The following is a 19,863-nucleotide window of genomic DNA, read 5'->3' as shown; positions in this document are numbered from 1 at the left end:
GCTGCACAAGTAGGCTAAATTTCAATCATTTCAGAGAAGCAACCTCTTCTCCAGAAGCAGAACACCAGGATTCGACTTTTGCTGGTTTCTGAATGTAGGGTTTTTGCACTACAGGTAGCTGGAAAGTTTCCATATGATTTTATGTGTATACCAAAGCTATGCAACATACTGACTATGAGTGTCTTAGGAATTTGCTCTGAGAATGATTGTAGACAGATTTCAGTTTCTTCAAAATAGAAATTTTCCTGCTTTTTGACATTTATTTGTGGGTTGCTGGGTATTTTTTGTAATTTTGTATGCACTGCTAGCATCTTCACATTAAATTCTAAAAGAAGATTTTTTGTGTATGGAAAGTCAAATTAATTCAGTACCAAATGGCATCTCCCTGGGGCATAATTGATGGAAGATACTTTGCATCAGAAGTGACTATATCTTCTCCAAGCAATGTGATGGAAGTAGAAAGCCATTGCTACACTGTAAGAAAGCTAGCAGAAAGAGCAAAATTATAAGCAATCTGAAAAAAAAATGAAGGTCAAAGGTAAATGAATATAAATTTCCACTCCTAATTGGAAACATGGTACTAAAAGAACAGAGATCTTAAAATCAAACTTAAGCAAGAAAAGTTGTTTTGATTCAATTACTGAAGTGGACAAAAATATCATGGCTCTTAACTCTCCTCACAGCCTCCATTGGACCTCCATCATCATTTTTCTGTGACTCATTTTTTTTGCTTAATAATATTCAAACTCTAATTACATCTCCTTTCCTATTCTCTACACCACCAGGTCTAATGATTTGCACTCTAGATCCACAACAAAATTCTTTTTCATTACTTAGTTTATTCTCTCTTACAAAACAGCAATCTGAAGTAACGGAGTACAAAGAGTAGACAGCAGTGGTATTCACAAAGTTAACGATGATCATTAATTTTGTTGTTCTGTGGTGATGTAAGAAAATAACATAAACATCTTCAAGATGCAACATGATCAGCAAATAATTAGATGAAAGTGCTCGATACATTAAAATTAAAAAATAATATTAGAAGGAAACTTCATAAGGATAATCTCAGTGAGAAGAAACTATTTTTCTCAGCTTTCTTTTTGGTTTTACAATATTGTATAATCAAATCATAAAACCCATATGACCATGCTTGCATGCTTTAGATTTTTGGGTTTGCTACCAACTAAACCTGGAAGATACACTATAGGTAAATTATTTGAGCAGACCAGCAGTGGTTGTTGCATAAATGGAAATTATTATTTCATGAAGCTAAACAATAATAATGGCTATCCTTACATAAACTGATCATTTTCGTATGCACATTTCGGATGAAGGTCACCTTAGTGTTAAGCTCCATGATTTTATGCTCTGTAAAACACTATCTGTAGAATCATTTAATAAATCAAGTGAAATGCTATCTATAAATATGGCTGATAATTCTCAGAAGATTAAATCAAAAATGTTCTGAAAATAGTGTGATTTATTTTTTCTATCTTCTGACTGAAATTATGGCCCACAAATCATCTGAAATTTAAATGAAGGTGTATATTTCTAATAAATGGTCAATTAGTGTTCAGCTAGTTAAATTTCAATTTTCAACAATAGATCTTAAAATCAGAATTACCTGAAAAATTTGCAGTTTACTATATTTCTATTTTATGTTTATCTGTTAAAAACTGCTTGCTAGAAACAAATTTTGCACATGCACATAGCTCTATCACCAAGCAAACCAGTGCAGGCAAGATAATTCTTTAAATTTGGCATTGAAATAGTATAACAGCAGTTGCAACAAATATTTTTTTATTAAATAGGAATTTTAATTTTGTCTCTGAATATTATTCAGAATCTCCTGCAAGTCTTAAATATGATGACTTTTTAGAGGCATTAAAATAAATGACATTTTATAATGACTGATAACATAATCGATTAAACAATACTTAGTATTATTGCACAGAAAGCTGATGGCTCTCAACATCATTACTATGATTGGAGGAAAGGCTTTTGTGACACATTATTTGAGATTGTGACAGAATTAATGGGAGGTTCAGAAATTCCCTAAGAGAACTCTTCTGACACCTTTGAGGATTGCCCTATCTGGCCTCCCAATATAGTTTATGGCTATACAGGATTTCTACTCAGTTTTGAAAGCAACATCTATGTTATTATGTAAATCAAAAATTATATAAAGTTGTACATTAATGTGAGATAACATCCTTTATTTTCCTGTAGTGGCACAGTGCAGACCATTTAATCCCATCTCTCTGAGCACTATTCCATGTCTTATCCTCATTCCTTTCCTGCCTGAAGAAAAAAAAGATAATCCTAAATAGTCTCCTAAGAATTACATCCTCTACACTCAGAAAACAGACTCAGTACTTTCTGCTTACAACAGCATCTTTAGCTGTCAACATTTTCTTTGGTTTTATGGTCAAGCTAGAAAAATAAGAGAATTTTAAGAACTGATCTGTTTCACTTCTGAAAATAGAAGTAGATATGAGTATTAAAAGCACTGATGTCATGTGTATGATTTACATATATTTGGGTCTATAATCTAACCATAAGAGCAAACATACATGAATGATATGCTGTTACAATATTATGCGCAGCAGCAACAAAAATTAACTTCTCTGAGTTCACTGCTGTATAAAAAGATAGTGAACAGGAAAAATGCCATGTCAAGTTTGGTAAAAAGGATTCATCAATAATTTACCAGATACAGCAATCTTCTTTTTTTTCTGAACTATTGAACTTCTGGAATTCAACCCATACTTAGAAAATAAACCACCATGCAGATACAATTGAGATGTGTTGTTTCCTTTGGATAACATGTAGAGAGACTACTTCAAGGTTTGCTATTCTGAAGACATAGAAGAAACCACACTGAAACAAGAGGCTTCCAAAGCTATGTAACAAATCTATTGTGTCAGAAGCAAAAAAACAACCCTTCCTTTGTGAGCAAGGGTACAAGGAACTGAGACACCTCATGTTTCCCATTATCCTGTTTTCACCCTGCAGAAACTGCTATTGTGTTAGGAGAGCCTGAGACAGCAAGGTGGAAAAATACAGGAAAGGGGCAAGGACCATTTCTCTTTCCTTTTATTGTCTTCCCCTGAAGGAAGCTGGTGGCACAAAGACTGTTCTCATCATCCATTGCAGAAAAATGTTTCAAGAAACATTTTAATGGTTTTGATTCCTTTCAGTTGGAATGTAGGGATAGATACAACCATTGATCTGAGAAACAAAAGCCCATTTTGGTCTCAAGGTAAATTCAATTTAGGTAGAATTTGGGCTCAGTAATTACTTAAGTTAAATCTGCAATGAAAATTCCACCACTGCCTTTCAGTATCTGAAAGAATATGAGTACCAACTGTACCAATACAGTCCTCTATCTCAAATAGTTAGGTTGTGGCATGCAGCAAGCATCTCTAACTTCATTTTATGTCATTTTAATAGCATGTTCCAGCAAACAAAACAAAAGACCATAGGAATTTGTTGTGTGTACAGCTGCAACATTCACCTAAGACCAAAATACCCAAAGTTTGACAGGATAGTGAAAATGTGAGGGTTTTGTTGTTTGTTTTTTTTCTTTTTAAGCTAAGATTTTAGTTTAGAAAAGAGAAAAATGCTTAAGAGAAAAAAAAAAGGCCTAAAATAAGTGCGGGCTAATTTCATTGCTTACTCATCTTGTACACCTGAATGAAAGGAAACTAAATTGTAAATACTTATAAATTATACTTATCAAATACTTATCACACTGTCTATTTAGAACGGGGTGTTTAAAGGACACAGAGAATCAGTTACCTTTTTTGTCTAAAACCTGTTTTTTGGTTTGTATTTTTTTTGAAGTTACAATTAATTACTATTGAATTGCCTAAGTTTTAGACAAAATCTTTAAAGAGCCTTAGGAAACCATTAAAACTTAAGAATTTGATTTTTTTTATCATGTTCATAATAAAATTAGCTTGGTCAAAAAATATTTAAACTGGTTAATGTGAAGATCTGAATCCTTTTTTTTTCTTAATGCATGGAAGCAGTTCCTCTAAAGACTATTCTCCTAATAGTCAAATTTTATGTTCCCATTAAATTCTCATCTTTTATCCACCTCAAAATGTAAGTATACACCTTTGGACTGTAGAAAGGCTGGGCGTTTATCTGGGAGGGTTTTGAGTGTGTACAGATGGCTAGTATAGATTACTAAAATGGGACTGTGCAATAACAATGCCAGCTGTGTAACAACCAGTCTATCTCTAAAAGAGATTGCAAATTCAAAAAGGGAATCCTTTCATAAAAGAGCTGAGAGCTGCTTCAAATGAACTGAGACTCTACATTAGGAGCAAACAGAATTCTGGATTTACACAAAGGGCAGAATGTTTCTAGCATATTTGCCATTAAAATTGTGGTTTAGTGAGTTGTTTAGGTAAACAAAAGAGCTGAAATACTGTCTTTTACATTACAGCAATTATGCCATTAACCACTCATTTTTTATTTATTCTAATTTTTCTAATCTGACCATAAAAATATTAATTCCAGAGAGACTAGATCAGCGGAGAGAGTTACTCTAACTCCATAGTGAAGCACTGTAGTACTATATTTACCGCATTTATACTTAACTAAATATCTGAATGTAGTGGCTTGACCCTGGATGGATGCCAGGTTCCCATCAATGGAAATCATTTCATCAGAGTATGTCTCTTGAGACCCAGATTTCTACGAACTCCTACAGAACATTTTGTCTAAATCATGTACTGCAACTTACTAGCTACAGAATTCAGCACTTTGTGTTTTCCCATAAATGCAAAGACCCTACTCCAAGAACTATGAAACATTTATCTATGTAAATCCACTGAGTTTTGTACACAAATGCTTTTTTCTGCATACATGCAGATATTCCTGTAAACATCAATTCAACAACTATTTGCCAAAACAAAGAAAATAGTGTACACTATTAGCAGTTGGATGGACCAATATTTAAAACTGAACAGTTATGAGGAGTTTCAAAGTATTATATCCAACACCCTGAATAGCTTTGCACCTAAATTTCTTCATCCAGTTTGCACTAACATGATTTTTTGACTATTTTGCGCATAAGTTGATCATTTTAACGCAAGGTACAACTAGTCCAGCTGGTTTTGAATAAGAGAGTAAAAGGAGTAGCGCCTATTTTCTAAGATACAGTTTTAATAAGTGTTAACTTATATCTGAAAGGAAAAAAATATTATAGATAGAACCATAGAGCTAAAAAAAAATCAGCATTATCAACAAAACTGACTGGGTTAAGGCCAGTATGATTCTGCCCTTTCAGAATACAAAATTCATAAATATGCATATAAAGCTAAAGGTGGAAGACATAAACAAGTTAAAAACCTCTTCAACAGATCATACATAAAATATATGGCTTGAGGGTATAGAAAATAGTCTTCTGGCTGGCTAAGCATGGGAATTGCTGCGACTACCATCGTGTCCTTTTACTAACAGAAACAGACTAAGCCTATAACCTTAAAAAAGTTCCTCCAGCAATGTCTGCTGGACTTCAGGCAGTACCAGAGACTGCTGAAGTATCCTTTACAAGGTTAAATTACTGTCCTATTAATAATATGTTGTGTTTTCCTGATTTATGTCCTGGTTTATGCCTGAAATACCACTATTAAGGCATAAAATCATAGGTATTTGTAAAGATATAATATTTTAATGCTAGTCTTTCCAAAAGTTTATGTACTTTCTCAATGAAGGAGATCATTATTTAGTGCTTCTATTGAGGTACACCAAAGCTTCTGAGCTGAGCTTTTTTTTTTGTCAGATTTAATAGCTGTTTTATAGACAATTGTATCATAAATTGTTTTAACTATTCTGTTGGTCTTTTTCTTTGTTAAGAATTATTATTGTGCCTCTGCCTTAGGAGCTTTACTTGCTAATTCTCCAGTTTTCTTACATCAGTTTAAGGGTTCCACTTCCTTGAAGGCTCCTAAGTTTTTATGTGGCAACATTTTTCATACTCTAACCTTCATCTGTGAGGTAGCCTCTTTCTTAGTTTGAGGTGGACTTTTTAACTTGGGCATTAACATGACACACACTGAAGACCACTTAAAGAATACCTAGTACACTAAGTAATTTCCTTCTAGTCACACCACAGAGGGAGTTATCAGAACTGAAATTATAAATAATTTTTTTGAAGTTACATTAGATTCATATCAGTAGAGTACAGTTTTTTCTTTTCATGCAGGCCCAAAACAGTGTTTGATCAACTCTCTGATAGTCTTAAAAGGTGTTTCATTCATTGGACATGATGATAAAAAAAACTCAAAAAAGTCATTTGGAAACGGCCATAAAGTACATTCTTTGGCTAGGACAACTAGACAGATGATATCAAGGTTAGATAGATAGGTAGTAGTCAGCTAGATAAGTAAAAGCTAGCCAATGCACATTAATGGAAAAAGTTGTTTGCAACACTTTTTTGCAGGCTAAGAGGTTGACAAAAACTGGGTGTTCGATTTGACAATCCACCCAAAACCAGAGCCCCAAAAGCAGCACTCTGCTGTCTGCTAGCTTCATTCCTCTCCTTCCCAAGTGCTTAGGCAGAAAGAGACAGAAAGTGAATAACTTCTTGTAGACCTTGAAGAAAACACCCATTCTGACCAGACTGCTTTCAGGAATAAGCAAGGTGAGACAGAGCATTTCACAGGACACAGAATTATGACTGAATTTTCCTAACAGCAAGAGTAGCCTCTGGCCACCTCTAAATTCATGACACCAGTGAAGGTTCTCAAATCATACAAGAGATCAGACTCCTCATGTATTTGGGACTAATTACCATCATATTATAAAAAGATATATTCTGTAGCAGATAGATCGGAAAGGTCAGGGCTAAACTATTGATTTTTTGGGCTGTTCATAGCTTTAGCTTTTTATTGCACTTTTTTCAAAAGAAGTTCATTACAACTTTCTTATCTGCTCTTAACATTCACAAAGTAAAATTTTTTGCTACAAGAAAAAAGAAACAATCTAGAAAATATGCACATCAGATATTGTGTTTTTACACTTACAGGTGCAATGGAAATAATAAAATGGAATGTATTTATTAAAATAATAAGTTGGTTTGGGGAGGGAATTTGTCTATTTGATTGTTGGGCTTTTTTCTTCCCAGAAAATGCATGTACTAACATGTTTATGTTTGGTTAGCCCACCTTGCAGAACTGTTTTCTTGCATCTAGCATATGACATTTAATGGTTTGGCAGAGAACAATATTTTTAGTATATTTAGAACTGTCTAAACATCCACCACCTCTAACTAGGATTTCTGAGTGACATTGGCTACATTGGCTATCTCCTGCAGTTTCATGTGTCTATATATGTACACATATATATATACATATTTTAAATAGGGTATAAAATCCACTTATCTTTTATTCACTAAAGCCAATTAAAGGCTCTAAGATTAGAACCAGACTCCTTCATTTTGCATAATAATTTAAAGGGAGATGTCTCTGACAGTTTTTAACCTTTTTTTAATGTACATCTCAAACTCAGTGGAAAAAAAATTAAACAAAAAAACAACAAACAAGCCCAAAATAACAAAACTTTCTGGTTTGATACTTTCATTCTTATTATAAAGCATATGATGCAAAGAAGAATGTGTGGTCAGAGACAGAGACTACTTGTAACAATCCAAGTAAAGAGGCGTTTTTTTACAGCTTTCTCAACAATATTCTGCTGCAAAGTAATAGGTACCGTTTTCATTTATACATAGTCAAAAACATTGGTCTCATCTCCCTGGTGAATTCCTAATGACACTTTAGTTTGTTGTGCTTACTTTAATTGTTTTGTACTAGTTTATAATCAGGTGTTTTAAAAGATCATAAATATGACCAATATCTTATGTATCAAGGTGTAGAATTCACCTTTAATACTCTCAGCCAAGCATAATGTAGATCCAAAACATCATCAGGAGAAAAAAACAGAAATGGGTTCCAGGAAAAGAGCCAAAACCTATTTTTCTCACATATATGTTTTTCTCAGTCCTGTAAACATTTTCTGAGCTGGAAAAGACTGCAACATATTTTGATGAATTTAGAGCTCTGTCAACCCTCTCAAAGTGCTGTTATTCCCAGTTTAGCAAAATGACTGTAAAAGCTCTCAAAAATAGCACTAACAGCAATGAAAAAAAATTCACAGTATCACAGTATGCTAGAGATTGGAAGGGACCTCAAAAGATCATCTAGTCCAATCCCCCTGCCGGAGCAGGAACACCTAGAATTCTTCTGATTGTTTTCTTATTCTGTTATCCAAGGTAACAAATTTGCATAACAGCATTAATAGGAAAGAAAGAATATATGCTATTGTCTGTGACAAGTTTGGCAATGCCTGAATGCAACTAGGCAATACTAAAAGCAGGGACCAAAACATAATATCTTGCAATAAAGACCAGCTATGTTATTGTCTTTTGAACTAAAACTTGCTTCAGCTGAACCAATAGTTTTGTCATGACTTCCATTTCTACCTATAACAAGCAAGGCTGAATCATAAATGGAATGCTTCAGTGATATTTTCACATGTATCCACACATGTATCATGTTATCCACAGTAGGACTAAATAGCATCATAGGTGATTATTGTGCAAAGGAGTAAAATCAGAAATGTTCACCCTTACAGAGGCATTTCTTTTTTCAACTGCCTTGGACAACAGGTAACTGACTACAAAGGCAAGTGAGTGATGAAGCAAATTATTTTCTAGCTTTTATGGTATACATCTGTGCTAACACTTCTGCCAGTGCGGCATTAGTATTCATGGTCTGTCATCTGATCTGTACTGGGTGGACCAGGAAGGCAGAAGGCATCTATTTGCAGCACAGCTGACAAGTGAGGCTGGGATGGATCCTTCAAGAATATTTTTCAAAATTATACCCTTAAGAGGCATATATACCTCAATTTTTACCCTTGCACCTTGACTTTTCTCTGTCCTTTCCTCCTTTGAGGTGTTTTACTACAGAATGATTTTGTACCCTCACAGAAATAATGCTATGTTTTCCCAAGGTCTAGCAGTCTATGGAAAAGCAAGTCGTTCAGCCCAGGAATAATGAAGGGAATGCACAGGATTACAGTGCTGCACTCCAGGGTTGCCTTGTTTAGCAGTGTGCACCAGCAGTAGCACAGTATTGAGTTCAGATTAATCTGTCTTACCTCTCAGCAAGAAAAATTAGCCAGGACAGAGCATCATGCTGTCACAAATCCAATGCTTTAAACTAAACTACCAGCAGCACTGCTCAAGGCAGTGTACTCTGCCTATCTAGAAAGTACAAGCAATCTCCTTCATCAGTACTATCATCTGCAAATGTGCTACCTCCAGCACTAATGGCAGGGCACTGCATGTGAGAATTCATGCCCTTCTTTCTCTTCAGCCACGTCTCCAGCCAACAGCACCTGAGCTGAATCTCCCATGAGATTCCTTAGCCTGTTAAGGAAGCAGAATTATACGTATATGACACATTTTAGGGTTTGGCTTCTCTTAGGCAATATGAGAAGGTGCAGAAGGCATATATACTAGCCACCTTTTCTGAAGGATAGCTGTTACTATAAACGACGATATAATAGTCTCATACTGTTATCATTACCCCCGTAGAGCTGTAAAAGTCAATTAGAAAGGTCTGGTTACATAAGTTATGTTTTCAGTTTCCATCCCTACAGAACTCAACCAGTCAGGATGGCAGGCAGAATGAATCTTTTTTTCCTGGCAAACACAATGCCCTTACTAAATATACAACCTGTGCTTACTAGATAGGAAAGTTAGATTTCAGTAAGACCACACTGCAAACTGAAAGCCAGCAGAGAACGATCATTTGCCTTTTTAAATCACTCAGAATTCATGCTGGACAAGTGGAGTCAGACATTCAGCTTGTAAGACTTTCAGATTTACAAAATCATATTTTTCTGGTTTATGATGGATATAAATGTAAATTGTCATCAGAATCAGAAAACTGAAGAGATTTGCAAGAAATTCAAAGTAGAATTTCCTTTCCCACTCAGCACTCCACAACAAACAACACTCATGTTGTAGGTGACGTAGAAGCACAGAAGATTCTTTTAAGAAGACTGTAATACTACTGATTTACAGTGCTTTAAAACTAACAGTCCGATCTGCATACAAAAAAAAGTCTTGAATATATTTTTAAAAGCAAAAATAATGAAACTGTAAAGGTACAAGTTTTATATTTAATTATAAATAATAGAAAAAATATAACTCTCAAACTGTAGTTAAATGAAATATTTATAGCTAGTAGACCCGGTAACAAAATTTTCAGTTTAATATACAGTTTTACTATAACAAGTACACAAATCCATATAGCAATGAAATCTAAATCTATGTACTTATATGCATCTATATGACAAGGGTTCAGTAAGAGTCCAGGTACAGAAAAGTTGCAAATATTTTTTCTACCCGTAGTACTTTATTCTAGAATATCAGCTGCTAAACATTTATTTCAGAATTGAGGCAAATCACACAAAAAACTTATGCCATACATCAAAGTTTCCTGCCAAGTTCTTAGGTTTTCCATTTCTAAGGTTATAAATAACTGCAAATGTAATAACTTCTACCATCTTCCTTGATTTACTTCCTTTCTCCAGTAGGGACTGCCAGTTGTTGGACACTACTTCTAGCCATTAGGTGACAAAAAAACCCATATGGTAGATTTATCTCTTTCAGTATTTCTCCCATATTATACTTTTTCCACAAAATGCAACTTTTAGCTAACGACATTTTCTTCATTGTAATGAAAGTGGCAGGTGTAGCTGTTACCTCTGGTGTCTGAGAGGTATCATACGGCTTTAAAGAGTTTGTGTGAAAATAGGACCTAGGTCAAAATATTGCTTGCAACTATATCACTGTAGTAATCTCCCCAGATCTTCTGAGGTGAAACAGAGAAAAATCCTCGTCCCTGTCTTTGTGCATCTTCTATGACACTGGCCTCAAATCAGTCACCTAAAATCTCTCATTTGTCTGAAGATAACTAATTTATTGTTGTCTTAAGACAATGGTCTTAAGACAACAGAAAACAGCGACATCACAGATTTCACTGTATTTGATTAAGTGAAGCTCTGCAAAATAAACACTGTATCTCTTTTTTTTTTTCTTCAGGTCTGCTTCCACTGCACATGGTAAATTACTTGAGTCAACACTACCCAAAGAAGAAATAAGACACATAACCAGTATAAAAGGAAAAAGATACTCTTACTCACCTTGCCACAGGAAAGATCTTGAATTAATATGCTAATGCTTTTTATTTGAGTAAAAGAACTTGAATTTAGACATACTAATTTCTCCTGAATAAACTAGTAAAAAACTTACACCCAGAATGTTTCTCTGGCAAAACATCCTTTCAGGTATGTGATTCTGACACAGTCTAAAAAGTCCTAGACTCTTCTAATCAATGTAACCAGCAACAGAACTATATCCCTGTATATAACCTTGGAAATGCACTTTTCTGAAGTTGTGTCTTAGATAAGCAAAGATCTAGAACGTAATTAATTGAGAGCTAATCTTAAAAAGTATCTGTATTCTTGCAGCACTTTAGGAAACACTTGTTAGGATTTAATCTTGCCTTTGCATCTCAAGTTTACTATATCTCAGAGTAAGCAAAGGCAGTATTATTTCCCAAAAGGAAAAAGATTCCAAAAATGCAAACAATGACAGGACTTCATTCTGTTTAATTCTATGAGCAGTCACTCAAGGTGAAATAAATAAAAAAAAATCCTTATGTTTCAACACCTCACAAAAGACCAAGGAATTATCTCAAAGATGACCAGAAGTATCTTACCAAGGACAAAAATTTCTTAATGCAATTCTGTAAGTCCTCACCTTCCATTCTTGAGTAACATTGATTTTCCTTTCAATGTTTTCCATTTTCTAGGCACTGCAACAGAAAGTAAGAGAAATTTACACATGGACATGATGAATATTCATATATCTGAATTCCCAGAGCCTATCTGAGGCTGGTTAACATATTAGTCTCCTTAGACCTAAATTGCAGTCACTGGAGGAAGGAAGGCTGTTGCTCTGTGCAATTCAGAGAAACAAAATTAATATACTATCCTGAATATCTGGAGAATCGATGAGCAAGTCTCAGTGGTGCAGGAGGTTTAGGGAAATCAGCCTAACTTAGACAACCACATTGATGATGTGAATACACTCCCATTATTTTCTTTTAGTCACCACATTTTGCATAAGCAAATGCTTTTGTCAACATACCTGTGACCTCAAAGATCAGTTTGAGAGATACTGCTACTGGCCACCGTCATTCCAAAATGTGGCACAACAGTGCTTATGGGTATGCGGAATTTGCTTGATTATAGTATCTTTTCCTATTGCAAAATAAAAAAGAAGCAATACTAAAATATTCTGTGGAAAATTCTCTGCTTAGACCAATCTCACTAATTACATCATTTCAAATCCAGGCAAGAACAGCCAGCAGCTCATATTCAGGTATCTGCACTTAAGCAGTTGGCTGATTCTGGTATATTTCAGGTAAGAAGAGTTACTCTCTTTGGACCAATGGATAGTTAATTACTTAGAGGAAAAACAAAAAACAAAAAAAGAACAGACTGAAAGCAACCCTTTGAAGTACAGTTAATTGCACGGTAGGAAGGATATTAATTTAAAATGTGGACTAATCCTGCAAATCAATTCTTGACTCTGAGCTGGCAGAAACTTTAATTAAACAAGCATCCAGTTTTCTAGGTACAGGTAAAGGTATAATTCATGCATATAGTAAGTACGATAGATGGCCTACACTGCTCAAACATCTCTGAAAGTAGTATATAGGAAATGAGGTATCACCTGATAGTGCCTTGTTAAAGGCAGAAAAGTATTCCAAAATATGGTAACTCTTAAGATTCCTTGCACAAGCTGAAAGAAAATCAGATTACTTGCTTTTAATACAATCTAGTTAACTTCCAAGAGCCGTGGCACAGAGAAAAATATTTCACCTCTTCCAAAATTTCTGGTTTTTTGTATAAAAAAAGCTATGAAACTGTACAGATGGTATAGCTTCACCTCGAACTTGAAGGGATTACAAGATCAAGGGGAAAGGTTTTATCGACAGAGACTTCTGTAGGCTCTCACATGCTCACATTGTTTCTCACAAACAGACGATTGCTCAGTGATCAGTGATGACATTTTTTTGTACCTTTTTATCATTCACTTTCAAATCATAGGAGAACCTGATGGGATCTTTTCCTTAATCACAGCCAAATTTGAGCCACCATTTCCTCACTGTATTTCATCTGCAATTATAAGTTACCCCTACCTTAATTTCTCCCATCATGTCAGGAGTTTGGACGAGATTATGACTTAGACTTGTTTACTGACCATATTCTATTTCAGACTACAAATCACCACTGAAAATGCAAAATCCTTGTCTCCCCAGTGCATATACCAGAGCACAGATCATTTACAGGTTCACTGTGCTGATACACAAAAAGTCTTCAATGTTTTTCAAAAACTCAATTACATGAACATTGATTGTCCTTTGACCTGCAGAACTGTAAATCAAAAATAACTCTATTTTAGTCAATTATACTACCCAGCTATAAAACTGGCCTAAGAAAACATAGAGTTAAAAACACCACGTGCTCTCCCACATATGCGTGTGTTTGTATATGTGTGTAAATATCATGCTTTACGTAGGTTTTAAAGTGAAAGACTTTCATTGTAAGTGACACCAAAGCGTTATCAAGGTACTGCTGGCATGTTTAGCCCAACAGAAAGAATTATCTGCTGTTTATGGCTTTACTATAACAAGGTAACATGAGACAGGTTAGTTTTACCCTACTGATGTGCTGTTGCAATACTAATCCTGCTCAGTATGAGAGAAACAGCATGTTCAGACCCCTGGTGCGTGCACTTGGCTGAGGAGCCACTGGCGCGGGGCTACCATCTGCGGGCTTATGACTGAACGCCTCTAAGAATCCCACCTAGACGCTTGATGTTGTGCTGTTGCATCGTTGGTCGCCCGAGACTGACCCAGGAGATGACAGTCTTGTTCAGAATGTGTGGGTTAAAGCCCTTCCTGATTCTTTGTTTGCGAAGACAGGCCTTCCTTATAGAAGAAGGAATACTCCTATCTTCAAACCCGGGCTGATGGAGCTCATCTGGCCTTGCATGGTCTTCCATCATAGAGAAGGACACTCTTACAAAACCTATGACCTGTAGACTTTGCTGTCACCATCCAGCTAACTACGCTGTGGCAGTTAAACCTCAGGTGTAAAGGGTGGGGCCAGTTCTGCGCAAGCTGCGCCTCACCTAAAAAATCCACTGGGCGGGCTGGAAGGGCTCACTCTCACCTGTCTGTATGGACAGGCGAGGGTCTAAACGGTAGGTGACAAGGTGCATGAGAAGCTGCAGATCCAACCTTGCATGCGGGCGGACCAGCACATGGGTAGCTCGAGATTGCGCAGGAGATGAAGGTCCTGGTCGGACACTTCCTGATTGCCGAAGCACCTTTTTTTTCCCAACCAGGTTTACATATCCCACTTGCCCTTGGTCATCGTGCTTGCAGTAAGCATGGTTAAAGCCCTTTCCAAATCTTCGCTCGCGAAGCCAAGCCATCAATCAATAACAAGGTAAATAGTTAAAATTATTACCTCTCTATAATTGATCATGTTACATTAGACTTCCCCAGGGTGCATTATTATTGGGTTAAAAACCATATATAAGCTTCTTGAGAAGTTCCAGATATTAAAAATCCTGCTTGAACAACCAGACAGGCAGAATGGGAGGCAGTATGCTCTTCAAAATGTTGCACAATCAGCTTTTCTGTTTGTGTCCATACATTTTCAGATACAAATAAGTGTGAATCTAACTCCAGTCACTGGCATAAGTCAGTTCAGAAAGTATCTGGCATTTAGGCAGACAGAGAGGGGTTTTTTATGCTGATTTCTTATTTATGTTTATAAGATGGTGCTATAGCAACTGAAGATGTGGTAACTTCCAAAGAAATGAAGAAGCAGAATATTCACGTTTAAAAAACATTAGCAAGCAAACAAAAGTCCTAATTAGACTGATTTCTAAGAACTGCTTTCATAATAATTACGAATCTTTTGTTCATCATATTAACCACTGAAACTGGAATTAAATCTATATGTCAACTCATTTTGGCCTATGTTTGCAGAGTAATTAGTGAACTGTGGTGATCTGAAGGGGTTTGCTCAAAAACTGCACGTTATCCTGCAGTTTCAGTTGAAAAATTTTGATGATCTTCCAAGGCTGACAAGCAAAACAGGATCGCAGACTCATGGCCATTTCTGAGGGAAGACTAAAAGAGCAAATTTGGTTTTCTTTCAGAAAAAAAAGAAAAAAACAAAAAAACTTTGTTAGGGAGTAGATAGAATTATTTACCTTGTTAACTTTCTAGAAGACTACTAAGAAAAAACAAGAAAAACATCTTTGTAAAGCTTGCAAATATGAAAGGGAAATGCAAAGTGCTCCTACAGAGGAGCTAACAGCCATGCAGAAGTAGTGTATTACTAATCGCTAGGAGGGCTTTGATATTAAATCAACCATCTCTTCAAACACAGCTATGATGGAGAGGAGAAAATCTTAAATTCCTAAATGAGAAGTCATAGAATAGCATAAAAAATCACAGCATGCTTATTTGCAACTCCAAAACTTTTCACACCTCCTAAAAGCAGAACACTACAGCATCCAGACTGAAAGTGGAAGCAAAGCAAACATAAAATGCAAAGAGGTCGATAGGATAATTGCTTCATTTGAACTGTTTGGTGAACAGATCAGCAAGTCAGTGAATCAATGATTTATTTTTTTTTTAATTATAAATTAAGTCAAAGCTGAAAAACAAAATGAAAGTGATGTGGGAATGAAGAACTATGTCAGAGCTGACATTTTCAGGAAGGCAAAAAGAAAGACCAAAACTGGCTGCACTTTAAAAAAAAAATGACAATTTGTATTTTATTAAGAGCATTAATGATCCATTTTTTATTCTATCACCAGCTCAGCAGGGTCTGTGAATCTTTATTTTTCATACTGAAACGATAACAACTAAAGACATTCACAGCTTTTACTGTGGTTTTTATCTAGCATTGTATGGGAACAAGTATAATCTTTGCAGGTGAAAAGGACAATAGGTAAGGAAATTTATTGAATCGACCTGGATTTTAGGCAACTGGAGGCAAGGTCAGTGTTTCCTTTCACCTGGCTGTTAAAGAAACATATATACTGAATTGCTGATACTGTACATGATGGTGTTTCTGCTAGAGTCATGTAGATAAAGTATGCAAATGCTGTGAGTACTGAGCATCCTAGAAACAGATATCTGGTTCAACCTCTAATTTAACATGTCTTAGTATCCTTATTACTAAAAAAAGGTACAAACTGAACTCAAAGTTGTGTCAAATAAACATGAAGAAAACTGATATAAAGTGTTGTTTTAAGACTATATAACTATTAGAATCACAGCCTGTTTACTTTTAGCTAAAAGAAAATGAAAGACCCAGTTTGACAATTCACAATATTCTCTTATCCTAAAAAAAATAGATTGGTTTTCACTTTACTCTTAGAAGGTTTGCTATAATTACTCAGAGGCACTGAGTAATTATAGCTGGGTTTTTTGAGCTTATACATATGGAGAAATTAAAATTAAATGATAAGACTCATAAAAATTGGAAAAAAAAGGCAAACCAAAACTGTAGCTGATGTTTCTGTGGTGTTAAATACCTCTGAAAGCATGATGAAGAAGAAGGTATACTTTTTGCCTGGTCAGCAGAATCACAAAGAATTGTGAAACCAACCAAATAAAACTCCACTGCAATCATGAAAGTTTGCCTATGGAAAGATCACTTCTGGGGCTCGAGCCATGACATTTCTGTGTCTTTTTGAAAAAAAAAAAAAGCTTTAAAGAAAATTAGTCTAAACTTGAAGTCCTTCCCAAGAAAGGAATTTAGTGTAAGCCTGACAACTTATAATTCTGTTTTCATTCCTTATGTTTACCAGCTGACTGCACAAAGATCAAAATTAGGATCAATAAAACCTACAATAAAGAGTTCAAAAAGAAGCACTCTGCTATCAAGAAGCATGAAGTATGAAGAAATGAATGACAACACTCCCCACCCTAGCTGGACAGGGAGACCACACAAGCCTATGCCAGCATGTAAAAGTAAAATCTGACCAACGATAAAGGATAGCAGTAAGGCCTGCTCATAAAATACATGATACATGTGGAAATAATATTGGCTTGATGAAGAAGAAAAGAAAGTTCTGTCAGCAGCCTCTACTTACAGGATAGCATGAGCAGTGTTAACAAACATTCCACCTGCAACTCCAGAAGCTTTTCAGGTGACTGGGTGAAAATAGAAAGCCAAACAAGTGTTTAATTAAGGTGGCATGTTTAAATTAATTCGCCTCTCTCCTCTGTATTTCTGAATTACAATAGAGTAAATTGCATAATTACATACATTTTATTCATTCAATAAATAACAAGTCTCTACTTTGAAGAGAATGATCTTGATTTCATTTCCTTCAGGAGCTGGAAGGGTTGTGGCAAATCAAAAGAGATACTTCAGGGGAAGAAAAAATAATCATATGACTTAAGAATTTTTACTTTCCTACACTTTCATGGAATATTAGATTTTGTTTCTGTCTCTGACAAAAAGTTCCTGAAGGAATCAGGACAAAATGCTTCAACTGAATCTTTTAGAAATACTAACTAATCAGTCCCCATTATTTGGGTATAGAAATTGGAGACCTGAGGATATAAACTGCAAAACCACCAAGCACTCACTCATGAAGACTCTGTGAGTGGGATCTGATTTTATAAAATTGAATGCCAATGCTTTGATTTCAAACAGTATTCTGTCCAAACAAGTACCGGGCAAGGTTCTGACCTTTTCTGAACTACAAATATCATGCCACTCACCCTGGACTAGGAGGGGAAATAACTGATGCTTCTTGTGCTTTAAATACTGTTAAATCAATGAGAAAGCCTATCTTCAAAGCAGAGTTTAAATATCATTCAGTACTTTGGACTGGGCTTGCATATTGAGAAAAAAAGATAAAATAAAATATTGAAGTTGGGTGTTTGCTGCTTATTCTTGAGGGGCAGAAATCCAACATGTTATCATGCTCAGGCCTTCTGTTTCAACAGGTTTTGTAAGTAGAAAGTGGCTGATAGACTTAAAGAATTAACAGCAATTCCATTCGGTATATCTCTTGATACACTCAGGATGAGTTAGCAATCCCTTCTTAGCTTCAAGGATTCCAATTTGCTTTTTACCCACTCTACTATCTCTAATTTTGCTTCCAGCCAGTCTTACTATAATATAAATTTATTCTTGTGTACTCAAACCATATAGACTGAGACATTTGCTGTCTCTTGAATTTTATTTTTTTTCACTTCTTCATTTTTTTTTTAATATAGTTCACAGTTATGCTTGGAGGTCAAGTGTAAGGATCCATTAAACATGTAACAAACAAGCCATAAAGCAGCAATCTGTTCATTGGACCAGGCTTACAGTAATTCCGAATATGCTAAAATTCAGAACACTAAAAATGTGAAATTGTCTGTGACAGAACAATTCAAATACTGACAGTCTCATTTATCCCACATAGAAAACTTAAAACTATATATGTATGTATATGAATTCATAATATGTTTTCTACTTCAGAGGAAGTTTCCAGAGTTGTTTCTCAGGCGTAAAATTGCCATTCCAGAATATTTTAAATAATTGTGGAGAAGCTAATAGAGCCCAATGTTTGTGAGCTTCACAAACATGCATACACACACACAAATCAAATAGTGATTATTACATTTTATTTATATTTATATTATAAATCAACTATAAGCTAAAATCATTCTAATACTCCTGAAAAATTTATGTAATGCAAGATATCACCATCTTTACTATCTAAACAAAAATCTGGATTATTGCAAATGGTTGAAATAAGATAGCATGGATCTTGCTGATTTTTAATCAGAAATCTTAGTGAGTTTTGACAAGAATCTTGATCCATATAATTTAATTTTAATAGAAAACTTTTACTGGCTAATAGAGGAATTTTGGTTCAAATTTAAATGTCTTCAAAATAAGGCAGTTACTAGAAACTGCACAGAATATTAACATATTGCACATTGTTCCTGATATGACAAGTTTGCTCCAGTTTGTTACCAGCAGAGAATCCAACCAAAATATACTGAAAAATTTACTGAATTTGCCCTGGAAGCCATCCACATACACCCATGTCTTATGCTGTTGATACATATATGCTATGTTTTTTACAGGAAAAATACAGAGAGAAAAAAAAAATCAAATAAATGAAAACTTTTTCTTAAGGTTGCTTTATTTATTTTAATTTTTTTAACAACAACCAAAACAAACCCTATCACATCTTATACTATATTCTTCTCTCATTTCATTCTCTCCTTTTTTATTCAAGATCAGGTGTCAAGGAATAAATATACCTGATTACATTCAAGTAGGACGTAAAAACATAAAAAAACACTCATCATTCCTGAGCTGTAACACACAGGAAGCACTCCCTGAGTATTTCCATAAAGGTCCCTGTAGAGCAATCTGTACTCTGGATCTACTATTAATCTGCTTTGACCTGAGAGCTAACGTACTTGGCTCACCTGTGAGTTGCCCCTTTTTCACTCACAAATGTCAGTGATGCCAATTTACTGGAAAATTAAGTCTCCACCTTGCCTGAAACAAATCTAAACCTACCCTGGAAAAAGCATTACTGCCAAGGGAACCTGTAGATGGGCAATAAAGGCATGGTTTACTGCAGTCTAGGATTCAAACACTTCAATTTTGAACTCCTCTACTTACCAGTAAACAAGCCTGAAAGCAGGGATTCCTTGA

General features: G+C 35.2%; 1 long non-coding RNA gene across 1 annotated transcript; it reads right to left on the bottom strand.

Moving 5' to 3' along the window:
• Positions 1–1,110: 1,110 nt before the first annotated feature.
• LOC134159890 (uncharacterized) lies at positions 1,111–19,660 on the bottom strand. The gene is made up of 3 exons (XR_009963433.1): positions 19,461–19,660; positions 11,849–11,903; positions 1,111–2,301 (listed from the first exon to the last, which is right to left on the bottom strand). It is a non-coding gene; the product is annotated as an uncharacterized LOC134159890 (long non-coding RNA).
• Between the last annotated feature and the right edge of the window lie 203 nt (positions 19,661–19,863).

The sequence above is a fragment of the Pezoporus occidentalis genome, unplaced genomic scaffold, assembly GCF_034315485.1.
Source record: "Pezoporus occidentalis ecotype Australia unplaced genomic scaffold, CSIRO_AGI_Poc_V1 ctg1, whole genome shotgun sequence".
Lineage (NCBI taxonomy): Eukaryota > Metazoa > Chordata > Aves > Psittaciformes > Psittacidae > Pezoporus > Pezoporus occidentalis.
The sequence above is the reverse complement of the archived record's forward strand: the minus strand, read 5'-3'. Positions and strand labels throughout refer to the sequence as shown.